General features: G+C 34.5%; 2 non-coding genes across 2 annotated transcripts; one reads left to right on the top strand and one right to left on the bottom strand.

Moving 5' to 3' along the window:
- Positions 1-1,988: 1,988 nt before the first annotated feature.
- Positions 1,989-2,094, bottom strand: LOC117066145. The gene has a single exon (XR_004430147.1). It is a non-coding gene; the product is annotated as a U6 spliceosomal RNA (small nuclear RNA).
- An 8,602-nt stretch (positions 2,095-10,696) lies between these two features.
- LOC117066319 lies at positions 10,697-10,839 on the top strand. The gene has a single exon (XR_004430282.1). It is a non-coding gene; the product is annotated as a U4 spliceosomal RNA (small nuclear RNA).
- Positions 10,840-12,589: the final 1,750 nt, after the last annotated feature.

Below are 12,589 nucleotides of genomic sequence, written 5' to 3'. Positions count from 1 at the left end.
ATCCAGTAATGAGATTGCTGGGTTAAATGGTATTTCTGGTTTTAGATCCTTGAAGAAGAACCGCACAGTCTTCTGCAATGGTTGAACTAATTTACATCCCAACCAACAGTGTAAAAGCATTCCTATTTCCTCCCTAGCCTTGCCAGCATCTCTTGTTTTGTAACTTTTTAATAATTACCATTCTGACTGGTATGAGGTGGTATCTCATTGTGGTTTTTATTTGCATTTCTCTAATGATCAGTGATGTTGAGATTTGTTTTATGTTTGATGGCTGCATATATGTCTTCTTTTGAGAAGTGCCTGTTCATATCCATTACCCACTTTTTGATGAAGTTGTTTATTTTTTCTCATAAATTTGTTTATGTTCCTTATAAACTCTGGATATTAGGCCTTTGTCAGATGGGTAGATTCCAAAAATTTTCTCTCATTCTCTAGGTTGCGGTTTCACTTTGATGATAGTTTCTTTTGCTGTGCAGAAGCTCTTTAGTTTAATTAAATCTCATTTGTCAATTTTAGCTTTTATTGCAATTGCTTTTGGTGTTTTAGTCATGAAGTCTTTGCCCATGCTTGTGTCCTGAATGTTATTGCCTAGGTTTTCTTCTAGGTTTTTTTATGGTTTGTGGTTTTACATTTAAGTCTTTAATTTGTCTTGAGTTAATGTTTTTATAAGGTGTAAGGAAGGGATCCAATTTTAGTTTTCTACATATGGCTAACCAGTTTTCTTAGCACCATTTATTAAATAGGGAATTCTTTCCTCATTACTTTTTTTTGTCATGTTTGTTAAAGATGAGATGGTTGTAGACATATGGTCTTAATTCTGAGTTCTCTGTTCTATTCCATTAGTCTATTTGTCTGTTTTCGTACCAGTATCATGCTGTTTTTGTTACTGTAGCCTTGTGGTATAGTCTGAAGTCTGGTAGCATGATGTATCCAATTTGTTCCTTTTGCTTAGGGTTCTCTTGGCTATGCAAGGTCTTTTTTTGTTCCATATGAATTTTAATTTTTTTTTTTTTTTTTTCTGATTTCGTGAAGAATATCCATGGTAGTTTGATGCGAATAGCATTGAATCTATAAATTACTTTGGGTAGTATGGCCATTTTCATGGTATTGATTCTTTCTATCCATGAGGGTGAAATGTTTTTCCATTTGTTTGTATCCTCTCTTATACCCTTGAGCAGTAGTTTTTAGTTCTCCTTGAAATGGTCCTACATGCTCCTTGTTAGCTGAATGCCTAGATATCTTATTCTCTTTGTAGTAATTGTGAATGAGTGTTCGTTCATGATTTGGCTCTCTGTTTGTCTATTATTGGTGTATAGGAATGTTTGTGATTTTTGCACATTAATTTTGTATCCTGAGACTTTGCTGAAGTTGCTTATCTGCTTAAGGAGTCTTTGGGCTGAAACTATTGGGTTTTCTAAATATAGAATCATGTCTTCTGCAAACAAAGATAATTTGATTTCCTCTCTTCCTATTTCAATACCTGCCTGATTGCCCTGGCCCGAACTTCCAATACTATGTTGAATAGGAGTGGTGAGAGGGGGATCCTCGTCTTGTGCCAGTTTTCAAAGGGAATGCTTCCAGCTTTTGCTCATTCAGTATTATATGGGCTGTGGGTTTGTCATAAATAGATCTTATTATTTTCAGATATGTTCCATCAATAACTAGTTTATTGTGAGTTTTTATCATGAAGGCATGTTGAATTTATCAAAGGCCTTTTCAGCATATATTTATAAAATAATGTGTTTTTTGTCATTGGCTCTCTTTATGTGATGGATTACATTTATGACTTGCATATGCTGAACCAGCCTTGCATCTTGGGAATGAAGCCAAATTGATAGTGGTAGATAAGCTTTTTGATATACTGCTGGATTCGGTTTGCCAGTATTTTATTGAGGATTTTCACATCGTTGTTTGTCAGGGATATTGGCCTGAAGTTTCCTTTTTTTGTCGTGTCTCTGCCAGCTTTTTGTATCAGGATGATCCTGGCCAAAAATATGGAACACTTCACGAATTTGCGTGTCATCCTTACGCAGAGGCCATGCTAATCTTCTCTGTATCATTCCAATTTTATATATGTACTGCTGAAGCGAGCACTCAAATTTTATTTTTTTAGTGGTTTTATTTTTGTTAAAAAAGTTATTTTACTTCTCCCAATGAATAGATATTTATTTCAAGATACACTGCAGCCCATTATTGTCAACACTTCAACCTTACTAGCCATTGCCTTCTTCAAGTGGCATAATTTGTTATACTGTAAGTGCAAGTTCACTTATGTTCAGACAATAGTAGATATGTTTCCATATGTCAGTTCATATAACTGTTAAATTAAGTTTAGCCGAAAGCAACCTCCTTGTAAGTTCAGCTTAAAAGTTCCTTCATACACAGTGGACTGTAACCTTAAGTGGATGTTTAAACAGACAGTAATCTATTCTTATACAAATCAGCAAGTTTCAGTCAAAAGTGATGAACTTTTCCAACAGTGTTAGCATAAGACAAATGCCAGGCTGTAACCAATGAAACTGTTTCTAATCTTCACTTCTATTGTCTGTAAGGGGAGTGTGGTGGCGGTGCACAATTCATGAATTATTCTTAGCTCAGTTAAACTCTGTTCAGTTTAATCTGTCCAAAGGTTGTCTTTAACATAACACATTCCCAAAAAGGCAAAAAAAAAAAGTCTAGATTCATATTTTGAATGTGCAAATTCAAAATATGAGTTAATTGTACTCATTAACTCCACTAAAATTTATTTTTGTTTCTATTATCATTTCTGGTATGTCAGACTCATATTTTGCTGAATGTATGTGGTATGATCAATCCGAAAATAATACTTTCGACTCCCTTTTACCGCATATGTCAGAGGTGTTTGAACCACAGGAACTCCATCTTGAATAGGAGCTGGGTAAAATATGCCTGAAATCTACTGCGCTTCATTCCCAGATGGTTAGACATTCTAAGTCACAGGATGAGACTGGAGATTGGCACAAGATACAGGTCATAAAAACGTTGCTGATAAAACAGGATGCAGTAAAGAAGCTGGCTAAAACCCCCTAAAACCAAGATGGCCACAAGACTGACCTCTGGTCTTTCTCACTGCTACACTCCCACCATCACCATGATAGTTTACAAATGCCATGGCAGCATCAAGAAGTTACCCTATATGGTCTAAAAAGGGGAGGCATGAATAATACATCCCTTGTTTAATATATAATCAACAATTAACCATAAAAATAAGCAACCAGCAGTCCTTGGTGTTTCTCTATAGAGTAGCCATTCTTTATTTTTTTTTACTTTCTTATTAAACTCGCTTTCACTTTACTGTATGGACTTGCCCTGGATTCTTTCTTGTGTGGCATCCAAGAACCCTCTCTTGGGGTCTGGATAGGGATCCCTTTCCTGTAACACATATATCAGAATGATTTCCTGTTAACTGAGTTTCAACTTTTGGTTGTAGTATATTTGAGTACAAATATCCAGGGCCAAATTCTCAATTGAATATATCTGAGAGACAAATTGTCCAATGATCAGATATTTTAAAGCTCTTAGAAGGTGAAGTATCACTGTAGTTTAAACACATACGAAGTCTTAGTATTTCTTGTAAGGATATGTTCTTCTAGTCTAAGTATAACTTTAGTTGGTGGTATATTGTTTATATTTCAACTGTAAAATATGAGAATTATATTTTTTATTATAGAAGTTTCAATAGTTTTATGTTCTGAGTGTTTTCAAATGTTAAAAGAATTAAATTAGAACTCTGTCTATTACAAGTGGAGATAATTTTATAAATAATATATTCTATTATTTATAAGTGAGAATAGACTCTACAGACAGTGGGACTCCAAACACATCACTCAAAATATGACTGTTGGAGATCAGAATATACCACCCTAAAAAGTGCTTCTTAGGCATATTAATTATTTTGAGCTGGTTACTCTGAGAAATAGACACAGATGTAGCTCTGAAAATTTGCCTTTCTGTAAGAGAAAGTTACATCAAAAAAAGATAATTTCTGTTTATAGGGGGATCTTCCTCTCTGCACCAGGAATTGAGGGATGGCTGAATGAAGAAGGCAAGGACTTAAATCTGCATAACAAACCATACCTTTGTTAAAGGCGATTTTCCTCATCATTTCATCTTAACCAGGTCTTTCCCCACAAACTTTTTTTTCTTTTAGGTAATGATGATATTTAAGTCTGAAGTTTAAAAGTATTCTTTGAGATATACTTTATAAAATTACAAACCTTCTGGTGTCTCCCATGTATATATAAAACTATAAATGTTAATAAATGTCTATTTGTTTTTCTAATGTTAATTTGTGTGTTTTTTTTTTTTTTTTTACAGAAAGTCCAGTAAAAAACTATGAAGGATAGAGAAAATTTTTTTCCCTCTATACAGACATGGGTTGCAACATACCTTAGCAAACTGCTACTGTTAGTGATGATAATATTTGGGCTATTTGTCTAAATAACATACCCGTGCCATTTGTTTAACTGATGCCAGAACCAGGACTATATCCTCAGACTTAACGTTTACTCTATTTTTCTTTCACTACATCATTGAGTTCTCTTATGTTTTAAAGTACCATAATGCCAACTATCATTTAGTTGGTATTAGTTTAGTATGTTTGCTTTGATTTACAGAATTATTAAAGTTTAAAACAATGCTTTTTTCCAGTTTTTCTCATTAGAAATAGTCCGATGATACTATTTGTTTTATAAGAGTGTAGTCTTAGTCTTAATTTTATTATTAAGATAACATTTTAATTAGAAAAGGTTATCAAATCTTAATCTAAAAGAGTAAAAAAAGTTTACATAAAAAGCATAGCTTTAATTTTTTTTTTTTTTTTTTTTTTTTTCAGTAAATCAATTGTTATAGTAGGTAGCTGGTCAGAATGAGCAGGGCAAGAGAGGGCTCCCCAACTCCACATGCACCAAACTTGTCAGGCCACCAGGCAGTTGTTAACTGTCTCTCTAAAATGATAATTGATCACAGCCAGCACCAGGGAAAGGCAGTCTCCTAGCAGATGGAAAACACCTGAAACCGATGATCAGCAGCTTCCCAATAAGATCTCAGGATTTGGATAAGCTGGCTCAAGCATGCACATTAAAATGCAAAATGACAGAGTTCTACTTGTATGACCTCCCGGGGATATTTGACTGGTGAGGAAGAATGCCTCAAGTAAGCATATTTACAACTCCAGTAAACACTCTGTGTGTGCTCCCTTCCCAAGTCCTCATAGGCCACTGTGCATGGGTGCAGCCCACCCTAAGGGAAGAATCAGTGGACAATGGATGCAAGATCTTGAAGTATATGCCAACATATAAAACCCTAAGTCAAAGGGCAAATCGTGCACTTGTCTTTCAACTCACCTGCTTATTATTATTACTCTTCCAAGTGTACTTTACTTCCTTTTGTTCCTACTCTAAAGCTTTTTAATAAACTTTCACTTTTGCTCTAAAACTGGCCTCAGTCTCTCCTCTGCCTTGTGCCCCTCAGTCAAATTCTTTCTTTTCTTTTTTTTTTTTTGAGACGGAGTCTTGCTCTGCCACCCAGGCTGGAGTGCAGTGGCCGGATCTCAGCTCACTGCAAGCTCCGCCTCCCGGGTTTACGCCATTCTCCTGCCTCAGCCTCCCGAGTAGCTGGGACTACAGGCGCCCGCCTCGTCGCCCGGCTAGTTTTTTGTATTTTTTTAAGTAGAGACAGGGTTTCACCGTGTTAGCCAGGATGGTCTCGATCTCCTGACCTCGTGATCCGCCCGTCTCGGCCTCCCAAAGTGCTGAGGAAAGAAGAACTGAGGTTCCTTCAGACCCATATGGATTCACCACCGGTAACATACTTTGATGCTGTGTGACTCAGATATATTCTGCTGCTAACAAAATGTTGTCAAATGATACTCAAAAATCTTTTCATTGTCTTTGATTAGTTAGTTATCTGGTTTTAACTGCTTGACAAGAGATTTCAGAGATTTAAGTTTTCTTAACATTAAAAATAATTTCAATTGAGAGGCCATTAGGCTGAGACAGCTCCCATGTCTTGAATTCCTACACAAGCAAGCTGAAGCTCAATGTGAAGACTGAAATGAAACATAAACTTTACCTGTCAGAAACTGCCAATTGTCCTCTAACTAAGGACTGTCCACAGGATTATAGCTAAAATAAACAAATGTCTGGCTGTAACCAATCAAGTAATTTCTTTACCTCATGTCTACATTCAGCTTATAAAATGTCACTGTTCGTGCTGCTAAAGTGGAGCTGTCTTAACCTCTTCTGGTCCTGAGTGCTGCCTGATCCATAAATTGTTATTTGCTCAAGTAAATCCTGTTAAATTAATATGTCTAACTTTTTTTTAACTTGAGTATTTGTTTCTTCTTATAAGTAAATAAGAGAATTTTAAAAATATATTTCAATAATATGCTTCACAAACCAGTGCTTATGATTTTTCCATATTTAGAATACTTAGAATGTAAAGAACAAAAAACTCCCACACATTTTATCCTTATTCAAGGAACCTTCAGTGATATACCACATAAAATAATATTTTCTCTGTGTGACATGTGTATAGGGACTTATAGGCCTAGACTTTTCCAGGAGTACTGTTTAAGAATAGCTCCTATTTTCTATTGTTTGATTTTAGCTGTTGATCATTTTTTAAAATAATATGCATTGACCGAATAACTCTGAGTTAGATATGCTGACTGAATTTCCACTAAAATATTTGTACAAATTTGATTAATTAGATAACAGGTAGCTGCTTCTATGTCTTATCTGAGTTTTAAAGATGTTAAATACATTGTGAATTTAAAGTTTCCAAAGGAATATGGTAAAATTTAAAATCTCAAAATTAGTTTGAAAGCTAATATCTTTGTCTTAAACAGCTTGTGTTTAAAATTGTATTCTGATTTTTCAATATCTTTTAAACTGGTTTTAGAGTTCATAAGTCTATGTGTATTTTTTGTTTTGGAACTTTTCTGTCTTCATCATTAAGGATATTCTCTTTTATCTGTCTCATCCTACTTTCCTACTGAGAGATTTTTGTTTTTAAACAAAGTTTTGTGGTGGTTGAGGTGGTCCCTTTTCATACTCTCCTGACTCCAACCCCTACAGTTTTCTTTGGAAAAAAGTATAACCAATAAATTATTTATTTATTTATTTATTTATTTATTTATTTATTGAGACAGAGTTTTGCTCTTGTCGCCCAGGCTGGAGTACAATGGCATGATCTCAGCTCACTGCAACCTCTGCCTCCCGGGTTCAAGCAATTCTTCTACCTCAGCCTCCCGAATAGCTATGATTACAGGTGCCTGCCACTACTCCTGACTAATTTTTGTATTTTTAGTGGAGACGGAGTTTCACCACGTTGGCTAGGCTGGTCTCGAACTCCTGACCTCAGGTGATCCACCAGCTACAGCCTCCCAAAGCGCTGAGATTACAAGCCCAATTTGTTTTATATCTTGAAAGTCTTGAAAGTCTTACCTAATATATTGAGAGAGAAACAAATCTGTCACTACAGTTAAATTGGTATTAACCTGTATCTCAATAATGTTATTTCATATTTTTATGCTATTAACAGAAAGCTCAGTTTCATCAGTCTTTGTAGTAAACAAAGCAACAGATCAAGGGCATCCTCAACACCAGGTTGAGGCTCTGGGTAGGGTATGGAAAATTTCTGGAGAAAGAAACATGCCAGTTCCATTCACTAACCTGAGGTTGTTGGTCCAGGGACCACATAACCAGCTCTTCTGAACCAGTATCACGCCATATAATAAGACAAATAAATAGGAAATAACAAAACATTTTTAAATTCTGGAGGCTTAAGCTGTGTATACACACACACACACACACATACACATGCATGGTTACATTTCACATATATTTCATTATGTACATATATTCCATTATGTGTGTGTATATATTTATATAATGGAAATTATCTCAGTATAATTATCTACTTTATTATTTAACAGTATCTTTTCTACTTCCTAGATCAGAAGGTGTATTAGTTCTCTAGGGCTGCCATGACAAAATACAACAGTATGAATGTCTTAAGCAATATGTATGTGTGTGTGTGTATATATATATATGAAATATACATAATATATACTTAGTTACTGGAGGCTAGAAGTCCAAGATCAAGGCAGTTTTATTCTGATGCCTCTCTTCCGGGCTTCCAGATGGTTTTTTGGTATGTCCACACATGGTCTTCCCTCTGTGTGTATGCATCCTTGATGGCTCTTTGCCCAAATTTCCTCCTCTAAAGGGCACTAGTCAGATTGGACGAGCATCCATAAATGGCCTCATTTTAACTTAATCACCCCATGAAAGGCCTTCTCACTAAATACAGTCATACTGTGAGGTACCTGGAGATAAGCCTGAAATATAAGAATTTCTGGGGTAATTCAAAAAGCCTTAAGGTTGAAGTCAGAATGTCTGAATAAAACAGCTTAATTGCATGTATTAACCAACTCAGCTGGCCCCTGGTTCCTAACCTATTATACGGAAATAATAATATCTATCTTAAGGCAATTATTACCTGATGATTATATATAGAATATCCACCAAACTACCTTCTCTGTATTAGTAATACATTTAGTGAATGGGCATATTATATCATAGTCAATGTATTTTTTTTTCACATTCTAAGTTTAAGGAAACAATTTGATAGAAAATGAAAAATTTAAATTAAATGTGTTCATTTTGCCTTTGCAAGCAACACATTTTTTTTGGAAGAATATAATTGAGCATAATATATTAAACGTGTCCTAAAATTATGATAGAACTTTTAAACCACTCCAATTTAAACATTCCAGTTTTATTTAGCCCTCCATAAAGCCTTTGTTCATGCATCATTGATTTATGGACAGTTGTCACAAACAGGATAGGCCCATATGTTTTTTTTGTTTTGTTTTTTGTTTTTTTTTTGTTGAGACGGAGTCTCGCTCTGTCGCCCAGGCTGGAGTGCAGTGGCCGGATCTCAGCTCACTGCAAGCTCCGCCTCCCGGGTTTACGCCATTCTCCTGCCTCAGCCTCCCGAGAAGCTGGGACTACAGGCGCCCGCCACCTCGCCCGGCTAGTTTTTTTTTTTTTTGTATTTTTAGTAGAGACGGGGTTTCACTGTGTTCGCCAGGATGGTCTCGATCTCCTGACCTCGTGATCCGCCCGTCTCGGCCTCCCAAAGTGCTGGGATTACAGGCTTGAGCCACCGCGCCCGGCCAGGCCCATATGTTAAAAGCACTTGCCATTTTTTTGCGACTGCCCTCAATCAGATTTAACAGATTAATGATTGTAGTAATCTGCCATCCTGATTTTTAACTACAAGGTTTTAATAACCATCTCACTATTTCAGCTTTGTCTCTTAATCTGAATCATTAATCTCTTTAGGACTTATTATAGCCTCTTTTTTGCACATATTACACATATCTGCATTCAACTTCTACATCTTTTGTAATATTCCTTTTCTATAATGTTTGCTCATAGCAAAGTATTTCTATTAATTGATGTATTGATGCATTGTTATATTGCTTCACTTTAAATATCTCACCCCCCCCCCCCACCCTGCACATCTCAATTTCACTACTTTAAGTGTTTTAACCTCTGATAGATCTTTGTAATGCCCTTCCATATAAGATCAAGTACAGTAGGTGGACTGTATTTTCTAGTTCCAATTAAAAAAGCATTTGTTCAGCTTGACTTATGCTTAGTGACAGCTCTGCGTATTTTTCACTGTGATGTGAATACATGAAGGACACAGCCTAGAAACTTAGTGCATTATACTCCATCTGCGTAGTGAGGTAAATGTGACTGAGGTAATTACTGCCACCTAAGTTTTTATTTCTTTCTTCATTAAAGGTGTTATCATGCCAGGGACAAAATAAATAATGCCCAATACCTGGCTTTTATTAGTTTCTGTCTTTGTTAAATGTGAATGACGTGAATGGCAATAAGGAAGCTATAAAGAAATCATAAATAAAACATTAGCACATTTTTGTAATAGCATAGGTGTAAATGTCACTAATGAAGTAAGAATAAATATGTGATGTTAATTATTCTGCTTTGCCTAACTATGAAATGTGAAAGCATATGTAGTGCTTGACAAGAATGAAAACAGAAAAATCAAATGTGTTGTTTTTATTTCCCTAGGAAATGCTCATTTTTGTTTACTTGCCAAAGAGTAGTTTATATTGCAGGTTAGGTCATATGTTAGATCTGTTTCAGAGAGCAATATTCTATACACATTAAGTTACATATGGCTGTTAAACCAGCTGGTCCTAAACAGAGACATATGTGTGTGTCTGTGTGTGTGTGTGCGTGTGCTCTCATGCAAGCACACTTTTATATACGTACATATATAGTGTATATATGTATATGCTGTTTTTATATATGCATATACTGTCTATATACACACGCACACTGCTTTTGCATATACATAAGCACTCACATATATAAATGTACACATTTATACTATATTATAAAGTATGTCTATAGTACTATAAAGTAGTACTATATTATAAAGTATGTCTTTCTGTCTGTTTCTTTAGAGTTAAATAGTCAGCACATAATACTTCATGAGTAGTTCATTGTCCCTTATTCTACATATTCTTTCTGCTGTGGGCCAATTGCTCTTTTATAATGTGCCAGCCAAGAACTGGGAAAGCTAAGTGTGTCCGAGTTATATTTAACCACGTGTAAGAAAGTCAGAAATTAGCTTTGCGCAGTGGCAGTATCGTAGCCAATGAGGTTCATCCGAGGCGCGATTATTGCTAATTGAAAGAAAGTCAGAAATTAAGACAAAAAAATATAAGTTCATGAACTTTAACAATAATTTTTTAAAGTTTATTGTTTTGAAATGGTTTGTTTGTTCATTTTTTATGTTCTAAAACAGAAAAAGAATGTGTTGTTGAAGTTCATGGCTCACTTCATAATTTTTGTTAGTATGGGTTGAAAAACACAGACTGTTATACTAAACACCTCACCATTAGATCGAATCAACAGCACAGAACTCAGATTTTAATGATTCTTCCCAGAATTTGCTCTAATAATCACTCACACTTCCCTACTCATTGAATGTTATTGCATCCAGAAGAAACAATTTCATGTATCTCACTCTGTGTGCTTTACACTTATGCTCTGTCTCATATACAGAAGTAGCAATAATTAAGCTAGTTCAGCTTTATGTAACTGAAAGTCCTCATTTTACAGACAACTGATCTTTGAATCACAGAGAATAATTGACTCTCCAATTTCACATAGCCACCAAATTTCAAAATCAGAATTCAGATTGGAATTCAACACTTCGTTTTCCACCTAAACTTCAATGCTCACTTGTTCCAAAAGTGTCTCTCCAGCTTACTCAGATGTGATTTCTCAATACATCTATTTGGATCCTCTAAACACATTTTACCTTAAATTAATCTTTCTTTGAGGGCATCTAGAACAGTAGCACAGGCCACTTTAATTGAGTGGCAATATTTATTCTTTACTTTTTTGAAATGTGAATTTGTTATATTTAAGATAAAACAAATCTTACTTTATAAAATAAAGGTTTCCCATAATTGAATTGAGAAAAAAATATGCTTTCTAAAGTAAATGTTTATTACAGCAAATGAAATGTTTCTTCATTAAAGTATTTATTCATATGTTTGTTGTGCTGAAAAATTTAAATCACTGCCTATATGTCTAACTAAATTATTTTAAATATTAAGTGAGACCAACATCATTGGAAATAATAAAATAAGGTACTATGAAAACGAGCATGACTCACATAAAAACTACTAAGATTAGAGGATTTGATTAACTTACTGAAAAAAGAGCGAGATATACAGTCCATAGTTAGCTAGAAATGTAATTAGTTTAAAAATCCTATTTATAATCATAACAGAAATCCATAAAATTACTTACAAACACTAATCATAAAAGAGATGAAGTATACAAATAAAACTGTGAAAGTAACATTAAAATACAATGAAATTCAGAACAGAGAAAAATAATTATTATTCACGGAGATTTAAATATTCAAATGTTAGTAACTGCAAAAAGGTAATTTATAAATACAATGCATAATGAAATTCAAATTTTTAAAATAAAAATAGTTTAAATTTTTTTATGATAAAATACATTTCCAAGATGTTAACATATTATTTTGAAAATAACAATTGCACTTATGAAAATATTTTGCAATATATAGTAGAGAGGATATTTACAATCTAATCACTCTACCTCTAGTTATAATGCAAAGGAATTCTCATGCACCTGCAAGAATCAATAAAGAATGTTTAAGACATGAGTAACAACATAGTTTACTAAAGCAATATATTGGAAACAAACTATGTCAATCAAAAACAAAATGGGTAAATAAATTATGGATGTATCCATAGAATAAAATACTATACATAGATAAATGCTGTGTATATAAACTAGATTACATTGGTGAATATCTTAAACCTGGTGTTGAGAAATAGAAACTAATCCCAAAAGAACACATAAAACAGCAGTCCCCAATCTTTTTGGCACCAGAGACCAGTTTCACGAAAGACATTTTTTCCACAGATGTTGTGGGGATGGTTTTGGGGTGAAACTGTTCCACCTCAGATCATCAG

This window comes from Trachypithecus francoisi, unplaced genomic scaffold, assembly GCF_009764315.1.
Source record: "Trachypithecus francoisi isolate TF-2019V2 unplaced genomic scaffold, Tfra_2.0 Lachesis_group2, whole genome shotgun sequence".
NCBI classification, from domain to species: domain Eukaryota; kingdom Metazoa; phylum Chordata; class Mammalia; order Primates; family Cercopithecidae; genus Trachypithecus; species Trachypithecus francoisi.
Note: the sequence above shows the minus strand (reverse complement) of the source record. Positions and strands in the feature narration are given on the sequence as shown.